The sequence below is a fragment of the Branchiostoma lanceolatum genome, chromosome 10, assembly GCF_035083965.1.
Source record: "Branchiostoma lanceolatum isolate klBraLanc5 chromosome 10, klBraLanc5.hap2, whole genome shotgun sequence".
Taxonomy (NCBI): domain Eukaryota; kingdom Metazoa; phylum Chordata; class Leptocardii; order Amphioxiformes; family Branchiostomatidae; genus Branchiostoma; species Branchiostoma lanceolatum.
In genome coordinates, this window is record NC_089731.1 from 19,343,772 (window position 1) to 19,354,236 (window position 10,465).

The following is a 10,465-nucleotide window of genomic DNA, read 5'->3' on the forward strand; positions in this document are numbered from 1 at the left end:
GGTAGAGTTGACAATGATACCTAAGTAACAATAGGATGTAACTAATTCAACAGGGTTTTTCTGGTATATAAACAAACAGTCTTTTGGAAGACGGCCACCTTTAGAGAAAACAACAACTTTTGTTTTCCTAAGGTTTACATTCAGTCTCCGTGTATTACAATAGTTTTCTAGCTTATTCAAAGAAGTTTGTAACCCTTGCTTAGACTCGGAAAAAATAAAAGTCATCTGCGTATAATAAACAGGGAATGTACTTATCATGCATAATTGGTGGTTTACATTCATTGTCAAAGATGGTTGTAATATCACTAATAAATAAGTTGAATAACGTTGGGCTTAAATTACAACCTTGTTTGACACCGCTATGCGTAACATATGATTCAGTGAGACCATGACTATGTTTGACACAATTTGTAGTTTTAGAGTACATGTCTTTGATAATTTGAAGAAACTTCCCACCTATACCAAGCTTGTTCAATTTAAATATGAGGCCATTTCTCCATACTGAATCAAAGGCCTTACTAAAATCTACAAAACATGCAAAGAGGCGAGAGTTCTGACTAATATATTTCCTAACTAGGGTGCTAACTACGAAAAGATTGTCTGTTGTTCTAACGTTTTTTCCAAAGCCTGCCTGATGGGGTTTGAATAATGTATTGTTTTCTGCATAATTTACTAAACGAGTATTCAATATGGAAGAAAATAGTTTACCTAGACAACTCATAATAGAGATTCCTCGATAGTTGTCTGGGATGGACGGGTCCCCTGACTTGTGAATTGGCCACCCCATACAGACAGCGTTTACAGTAACTATGGGATAACGGTGTGCACCGTTAGTCAGTAGTAACTGGGCTGAGATGTCCTCCTTTCCTCCGGAGATGACAGCGTTAGTCGATAAAGTCGGGCCAGGAGTAACGGCGGATCGTATGGTGGCGGGCTAGTGGAGGCACGATGCATGTCGGGAATGACGGGAATGACCCCAGCTAGAGAAGTGACCTCAAGATGGCCGCTCTCGGATCGCAGCCCAGTCCTCGGCGCTTTGAGGAGCTAGCGTACTGGAACAAACGCCTGGATCTACCCTTCCAAACATATTCATTTCACTTAACCCCAACTGCAGGTAAGTTAGGTCTTACTCCAGGTTCCACTTAACCCGTTGATGACAATTACGCATGGAACTATCCTTCCAAACCAAGGAGGTTTATTTATCTATAGGTTCAGCATGCATGTACGTACAGTACATGCCAGGGTTACCCAACTAGCCGGAGACTATTACTATGGGTTAACCATTACTATGTTGGTTATTATATCCTGGCATTCATCCCTGTCTTAGCAAGCAAGGAGGTTACTTCAGATTTTAATAATCTTGATCTTATAATTAGCCTCCATCGTAGACTTCCTGGAATGTCAGCATATACATTTGATATATTTGGGGTGATGTAACGTGATTTCTTTATGCCGGCTTAGGGTGTTTCACCGCCAAGGGACTTATGTTGCCTTAAAGTTAAAGTGGGCATTAGTATGGACCTTTGGCCCATGTAAGAAATCGTGTACCCCCCCCCCCCCGAAAAAAATACTAGAAGTATACGCCGCTGTTGCATGAGCACTTTCAGAGGCTACCCTGCCTTACCTAATCTCCCAGCAGATCTATCAGTGGCAAGGCAGTATAAACAGGGACAACCAGTATCCCATTAGCTGCAACCAGTTTCAAAAATGCAAATACAGTAGATGCCACTTAATTGTGCAACAGATTAAAGCACACTACATTAAATTGCACCGAATCCCAAACTGGGTCCCATTCTCTCTATTGTTAGTGACTCCGCATATCTGCGCGGCGCATTGTCACTTATGCCGGATAACTGCACCAATTTTTGTGTGCTTACAAGTTCATACAGCACACTGAGGTTTATAAACTATCATATAGCTAGATTTTGTTGACCAATCAGAAGGCTCCATCTGCAGGTCTGTAATCTTCATTTCTGTGGCTTTGTAAACTTCTTACGGACCCGCGGGCCTTTAAACTTTGTACGGACCTGCGGGTCTTTAAACTTTGTACGGACCCACAGGTCTTTAAACTTGGTACGAACCCGCCAAATGGAACACATGTTCCATTTGACCGGGTTACCAGAGGTCACGTTGCAGGAACACACGAGCAAAACGTCCATTATTGCATGAGGAGGGGGTGAAATATGCTGTATTTCTTCGGTAGCAAACATCAGCCTTTCTAGTTACAGGGTAACCTTTGCTGGTTTTGTCGGCATGTGTGGTGGCCGCCATCTTGATTTTGTGACGTGGCAGGGTAGCCATACCATTTCATTGGAAGGGGTCATTTTTTTGGGCCGCTAGCGTTCTCTCTATTTTTGATATAACAAATTGGCACACAGCTATCACACAGTCAACTCAAATAAAAGAAAGAAAAAAAACAATTCATATTTATAACTAGAAAGGCAACATTTGCACGAGCAAATACATCATGTATCGCAGATTTCCCTCCCCATGCAAAAAGCGACTGTTCTAATGCAAAAATGGAGCATTCCAAAATAACATTTAACTATTATAAAGTAAGAACATATCAACGTCATCCAGGCTAACGTTTGTTGTATGTCTGCAATGTTGGTATTTGAATAAAGAATTGAATTGAAGACCAGTCAGATCTCTCCAGTCTGAAACCCTATGCATGGATGGGCTCTTCCAGGCACCCACATTCATACTGGACCATTCAAAAAACAAACTGGACCTTTTTAATAATCAACCAAGCTCAAAATTGAATTTTTGAAAATGTCCCCCTCATACAAGAATGGACTCTTCCAGCGGTGTATGGACCAACACATACCATGCAATTTCAGAACTAGAATCCTGCTGAAGATCTAGATTTCTTCTGTGGAAGAACTTCCGCAATCCGAGAGTCCAGACAATTTTTTATTACGCAACCAACAGTACTTCGGAAGCAACTGAGGTTTTGCAAAAATTTCACGAATTTCTGCTAAACCTACTCAAGATCTCTGATGCATGTTTCGTGATCATGACCGGTACTGTAACACAGACACTTTCCACCATTAAGAACATGTTACTTAAGAAAGGATTCACAACCATTTTTTCCCTTTTTTTCATATATATAGGACTGAATTAGATAATTGTATTGTATAAGGATGGCCCACCATCCTGGATTATTGTTCATTGAAAGACCCCCCCCCCCTCCAGACTCCAATGGTTCAAACCACTATGATTCAGAACTTACAGCCATACCATCTTGTCTTTACCCACTCTGCCCTACTGTGCAGAGACTATTTCATTGTTAGGAATCAACAAAAGAAAAAACTTCGAAACAATCAACTGCCAACATACAGGGCTCCTTGTTTTGCCCTCTTCATATATTCGTTGTAAGGGATTATATATTGCATTTGTCATTTTGCATGGTGGGCAGGTGTCCAGCAGCTCTGTGTATGAGGGAGCTTCAGGCATAAGCTTCAAGCGCCAAACGTCTGCATGTAAAGCTTAAGGAAATGACCCAACACACTTATCGAGAAGAGTGGGGGTGACCCGGTGTGATTGTCCAAAAACGATAGCTGTAGCAAAGCCACATTGCAATGCCACTAGCTGCTTGAAAAAGCATCATGCTTTACCCAATATGCATTATTAGTAGTGAGGAGATTTTATAAACATGCTGTGTTCTGTTATAGGACTATTCAAACACGTGACAGCATTTCGGAAAAAGTGGCTACCCCAGGGCTTAGCTAGTGGGGTGGGCGCCTACCCTTTCTAGGCTTTAAGGCTATGCATGGGGGTTTGGCCTCTTATGGAATTTACCTTGAGGAGAAACTGGGTCAAGCCTCGGGTAGGCTGGAGTAAGGAGGTTAGATATTTAACCTCCTTGGCTGGAAGGAAGGCAACTGCTGGGGGGGGATGGGGTAAGGAGATTACTAAGTATAGTGCTTGATCTAAAGCTGTGTACCGGTACACTGTATGGATACAGTACCGGTTACAATCAATTAGGGTACAGGTCCAAAATACCTGAACCCTGGTGGACCAGTACTGGACAGGTACTAATCAGGTCAAGCCTGACTCAGGGGATGGCCACTTTGACAGATGAAATTACTATGAAATTACTCTGGCAGTGCACTAAACTAAAGCCACATCTACATAATATACTCCAGCACATAAAACACATTTGCAAGGCTGGAGTCAAGTTTTCATCTCTGTTTTTGTAAAAAATAGTACCTAGCACAGATGAATATTATGTTGTTACCAGTTCAAACATGCTTTTGTTCTTATTGAAAATCTACCATTTTCCGAACAAGTAGTTTAGGTACAGGTTCAGGTGTGGACCTGTACCTAATATAAACCCGTGTACCCGTACCTGTACCTAAAATAGGTACACAGCTATAGCTTGGTCGCAGCAATATGAAGAACTCCACCAATACTACTAAGTGGTAGAAAAGCCACCAATTTTGGATTCTTTATAAACAAAATTCTAAGTCAATGGAATGGAATGGAATGGAATGGGAGGGGAGGGGAGGGGTACAAGGGAAAGTAAAGAAAGCTGGAAGTTTGATGGGCCAGGCAATGAGTGAGGCTCTGTAGACTGTATGACACAAACATAACAGAATTGTCTCACACCTTGAATACAGATATACAGACTGTATTTAATTTAGTGTTTGTGAGTATGTGTGATACTGGTAGTGTGCATGTCTTTATGAGTATTGGTATATAATATGTTGTGTGCTTGTGTGCTTGTTGAATCTATACTGTGTGTGTGTGTGTGTGTGCATGTCACCACGCCCATCATAGGTCCATCAATATCATCAGTTTCTCCAGCCTACCCATAGATTGCTCCATCTTTTTCTAAAAGAAATTCCATTACAGGCCAAACCCCCATGAATAGCCTTGGGGCCATTTTTCGGGAACCCAACATGTGACATATGTAACTGAGAAAGAGAGGGACATTGGGGCCACAGCAATTTAATTTGTTGGTTCTCAGATTTTTTTGAAATATGCTTAAGTGGAAAACATCTTCTTAGTGTTGAACTCAGTTGGTCTTTATTTCTTTAATAATCCTGCAAACTGTTCCCTGTTACCATAAAGCAGCATGCCTCGTCCTAAGTCTGATCTGATGATGTTTCCTGTTATACCTGTCCTGGTATTTATTGGATTATTCCCATCCATACACAGTTTCCTTTAGTTTAAAAGTCAGTAGTATTGTCAGAAAGCTAAACATGATCCATTCCCACAGTATAGTGACTATATAGTCTATGATGCAATTGTCCTAGTGACCCACAAAGCACTGTGCACTGTTTCATCCTTGGACAAGGATCCCATCACTATCTATGGTGAAAGATATTCAGACTCATTATGATCAGATTTTGTGCTCCAAATTTCACCTAAATTACATGTAACACAACATGTACTGTGATATTTCATATCATACAATTTTTCAACAGGATTTGAATGGTCCGAATACTAGTATCAAGCTCTGTGGGGGAAGGGGGCTTACCTCAGGATTAATCCTGATTCTGACCATTCATCTCTATACCAGGAATCCTGAATAGGAATCAATCTCTGACTCAGTGCCTGGGTAAACCCTGGTTCACAACTCCTGGTATGAACAGAGTCTATGATCTGTTACTTATATGTACAGTATGTACTTGCCCTTCAGTGTAAATTAACTTTTACCTTTACAAGTATGCAGGGGCAGCTGGTTGTACTATAGCCAATAAGCCAGCTTGCCCTGTATTCATACATACAGTGGTACTCAACAGACAATATCTTATTCCATTTTATAGTAAAGTAAAATTGTGGGAAAGAGCAAATTTTCACACAGGAAAGAGCATATCTAGCTGCATGCATGTAAATTCAGTCTGTCCTGAAATGAAGGACTTGGTAGTTAAAATGACAATGATACACTTACTACTTTATCAGTCTATTTTACAAGCTGAAATAAATCCAAATACACTGAGTCACTCACCCTTCCTTTTAAATAACATAGTGATACATACACATTAGTATGCAGATAATTGAGGCCGTTTACCACAGTGGTACAAAACAAATCAATTTCTGTATTTGTGTGTTTGAAAATTGTGTGTGTGTGTGCGTGTGTGTTTGGATAAAAATTTATATATATATGTGTGTGTGTTTGAATATATATGTGTGTGAATGAGTGCATGTTTGTGTGAATTTGTGTAATTGTGGGTGTTTGAGTGTAGCTGTGTGTGTGTGTGTGTGTGTGTGTGTGTGTGTGTGTGTGTGTGTGTGTGTGTGTGTATGTATGTGTATATGTGTGTGAAAATGAGCATGTGTGTGTTTATAATGTGTGTGTGTGTGTGTGTGTGTGTGTGTGTGTGTGTGTGTGTGTGTGTGTGTATATACATATATATAAATGTTTGTGTGAATATGAGCACAAGTATTTTTGTGTGTGTGTTGACAAATCTAGATCAGAGTTCTTGATGAGTGAGCAGTCACAGGGACAAGCGTCAAAGGCTTAACTTGCCAAGACTATTCTCTGTAGTGTATTTGTCTTTATAGTTGTCATAACATTATAAGACATTAAACCTTCACCTTTTTGTTCTTCTCTCTATAGGTGCTGAGGCTGCTGACAATATTCAACCCAGGCAGCCCATCAATGTCCTATATCATGTATATGTACACATGAGATGACAACAATGGATTACCTTATTCAACTGCATGGAGGAGTCATGTATCAACACCAACCAAGTCCTATCTTTTATCATGCATTGAGGCTTAAACAATACATTGAGTCTGTCTAACAGCTAGTAAAAGTTTACCCATGTAGAAATCCTTCCTGCAATTTAATTTCAATATGAAAACAAATGTGATGATGATAATGTTAGAGCGGGTGACAAAATGTAAATTCGAGGCAAGATTGTGATGTGACTCTCTTTTGTGTATTGTTATTTTTGATTTGTATGTTGATGATGTACGAGCCCCCTTTCTTCGTGGAATCGATGGCAACATCAGGCTGACAAACTGATTAAAAAAACATTTAAAAAATTCCCTGTGCACTGTACATGTGTATGTAGTTATTACAATGGCAATGACTCTGATCCAGATGCTTTGAAAATTCATAGGTCTTTACTAGATTGAAGATGTATCATTAATGCATAGTTGTGGGCACCCAGTTTGCGTGTCTCTTATAAGTATCAGTCATTATGCATTACAGGATTACAGTAACCTGTCAGTAAGTGCAATTGTTCAAGTATTTGACAGCTTTCTTTGTACCCATGCATGTATTTCTATATGTAATAACACAGTACATAACCAATTTCAATTGCATTGTTGTTTAAGCTACTAGTTATCCTTTAGACTGTTATCATAACAGAAGTCAATGAGAGTGAGGGTGACCCCGAAAAGGCACGTGGAAAAAGCATGTCAGTGGCACCACAGTTATGACTGATTCAACAAGGAAGCCAAAAGTCTCTGTTATATATATATATATATGTGTATGTTTGTATATATGTTCTATGAATACAGCTGTCATCATGGTTGAGCCTATTAAGAACATCATTGGTCTGACTCTGACTGAAGAGAATATATCAAAAGATGGAATCAACTCATAGAATGGTTAGAAATAGTACCATATATGTCTGTGTTGTTTTCAACTTTGATTTGATCCTTTTTCATGCCTAGTCCTTTGAGTGACACATGTGTAGAAATAAGTTGCTAAAACTGTATAAAGCATATAGTGTATCTGTATATTCGGCTCAATATTTTGTATTCTGTTGGTAAGTGTAATACTGAATGGTCCGATATTACTGTAAGTTTGCTTCTCCCATAGGAGTATTCTTGTTTCTTTCACTGAAACTTTATGTTCACTGTTTTCACGGTTATCTCTGTACCATGAACTTATCATTAAAAAAAAAAACTGTTGTAATTATTTATGAGTCCTTCACACATCCTTTCTGTAGATCACTTGCTGCCACCGTGAAGTTTGGGTTCAATGAAAATGTCAATTTTCCTTACACTGTCAAATTGTGCTACTGTGAAGATAAAGTGAATTACAGGAGTACCAGTAACACTTATGTTTTAGAACAGCTATTAAAACTGTACTAGCCCTATTCACTCTATTGCTTCCAATAGCTTTTGTGTGCATTGTACATAGCTATATTTTATTTCGAAAACGTCACATAGCTTCTTGAGTTATGCTGCGAAACCACATACATACGTACAAACATACATAAAAATTCTAGAATAAATGGCCTCTTGGCGAAGGTAACAATAAATATTTTGGTATTCAGAAAAGCTATCTGACACCTGTCGAGTGTCATGTGATAGGCACAGTGTTTTGAAAACCTGTGGAGTCATGGTCAAGTGCGTTTTCCGTCATAAATCAGGAAGAAATGGATACTTTTCAATCAAAATTTCATAAAAGTAGGGTAATATGCTCATCTAGAGTGAGTTCAGTGTAATTACTGCTGTCTTTCTGAGTGTTTTCACCCAATGTTTCAGCTTGCGTTTAAAAGTTGTGCCATAAAGTATGATTTATTATCGGAAAGTCAACTGTTAGTAACTCCATTACCAATTGTACTCATCGCTTCGGAATTCATACAATGACTGCCATGAATATGTCAGCTAGATTCCTTGCATTCCAAGAGTTCCCAGTCTCGGGCAAAGCAAGGCCGCTATCTTTCACATTGACTTATCTAGCTCGATTTTCGGAACTGCGTTTTCCTTCATAAAAGAAGAAGGAGGTGATATTTGTAGATGAAACTTTTACAAAAGTAGGTCAATATGCTCATCTGTCTGTGCTTTTAGCAGTTTAATTTTGCTATTCCACGTTTCTGCTTGAGGATATAGATTATCAAAATATCGTTATTTTGCAGCACGGTCAAACGGAAAGGTCCGACATCATAAAAATGATGCAACTTAGTGATTTACATCGTGAAATTGACACAATTTTTCATATAAATCTGCTGAAAACGTTTCGGTGGTATCAACCATTCCTTTCTGAGTGTTTGCACTCAATACTTAAGGAGAAATGTAAACTTTTATCGTAGGGAAAGTGTTGCCAGAAAGCAATAATTCAATGAACGAAAATCAACTGTTAATAACTCAGTAACCAGTAGCGGTAAACGCATGGGAATTCATACAACGACTCAGTAAGCTTCCACGAACATTTCGACCAAATTTGAGAGAAATCCGTTGTTTTCTAGGGGAGATTTGAAAAGCCAAGACGCCCAGTCTTGCGAAAACCGAAGCCGCCTTACAACGGCTGTCTTCCGCATAGACAATTCTGTGTAGATTTGAGCCGCACCTAACGGAACTCCACTTTGCTTTGTAAAACGAGAAGGAAGTGCTAATTTTCGATGAAACTTTCACAGCAGTAAGCTAATATGTTGATCTATCTTCGATATTAATACTTTTGCCCTCCCGTCATTCTTCTTGAGAATATACGCAATCTATCTGTCTTCATTTTTAACCTACAGTCGTGTACAGCACAACGCATTGTATTACTTGCGTTCATTGCCGAGTTTAAACCTTTTTTTCATCAATGATGATGTAGAAAATTAGTAAAAAATCGTTATTTGATTTTTCGATCTTCCTAAATCCTTTTTGATACGTTTGAAAAAGTATATTTCCAAAAAACAGTTTATGGTATCCTAGCGACTTTTCACTGAAGCGCATGAATCAACTGACGTGGCGCTGTTAGCATGTGTTATTGCCGTCTATATTTCCAAGCGACTTTTGACTGAAGCGCATGAATCAACTGAATTGGCACTGTTAGCATGTGTTATTGCCGTCTATATTTCCGCTAACGTCATCGAATTTAAAAAAAAAATCTAATTTTTCATTCAGGGTGGTCCCCCTAGAATATGTCACATCAAAATGAATATTTCTGTGACCGGCATGTCTGGACAGACTCAATGACACCCTTGTTGGCTGAATCTGCAACGTCATCGAAATTTTTTTTAAAATCTAATTTTTCGTTCAGGGGGGTCCCCCTAGAATTTATTACATCAAAATTAATATTTCTGTGACCGGCATGTCTGGACAGACTCAATGACACCCTTGTTGGCTAAATCCGTTACCGTCATCGAAATTCCAAAAATTCTAATTTTCCATTCAGGGGGGTCCCCCTAGAATTTATTACATCAAAATGAATATTCCTGTGACCGGCATGTCTGGACAGACTCAATGACACCCTTGTTGACTGAATCAGTTACCGTCATCGAAATTCCAAAAATTCTAATTTTCCATTCAGGGGGCCCCCCTTTGAATTAATTGCATCAAAATGAATATTTCTGTGACCGGCATGTCTGGACAGACTCAATGACACCCTTGTTGGCTGAATCTGCAACGTCATCGAAATTTTTTTTAAAATCTAATTTTTCGTTCAGGGGGGTCCCCCTAGAATTTATTACATCAAAATGAATATTTCTGTGACCGGCATGTCTGGACAGACTCAATGACACCCTTGTTGGCTAAATCCGTTACCGTCATCGAAATTCCAAAAATTCTA

General features: G+C 39.2%; 1 long non-coding RNA gene across 1 annotated transcript; it reads left to right on the forward strand.

The window, feature by feature from the left end:
* The first annotated feature begins 780 nt into the window (after positions 1 to 780).
* LOC136443266 (uncharacterized) lies at positions 781 to 8,067 on the forward strand. Its single transcript, XR_010757118.1, has 2 exons — positions 781 to 1,114; positions 6,569 to 8,067. It is a non-coding gene; the product is annotated as an uncharacterized lncRNA (long non-coding RNA).
* Positions 8,068 to 10,465: the final 2,398 nt, after the last annotated feature.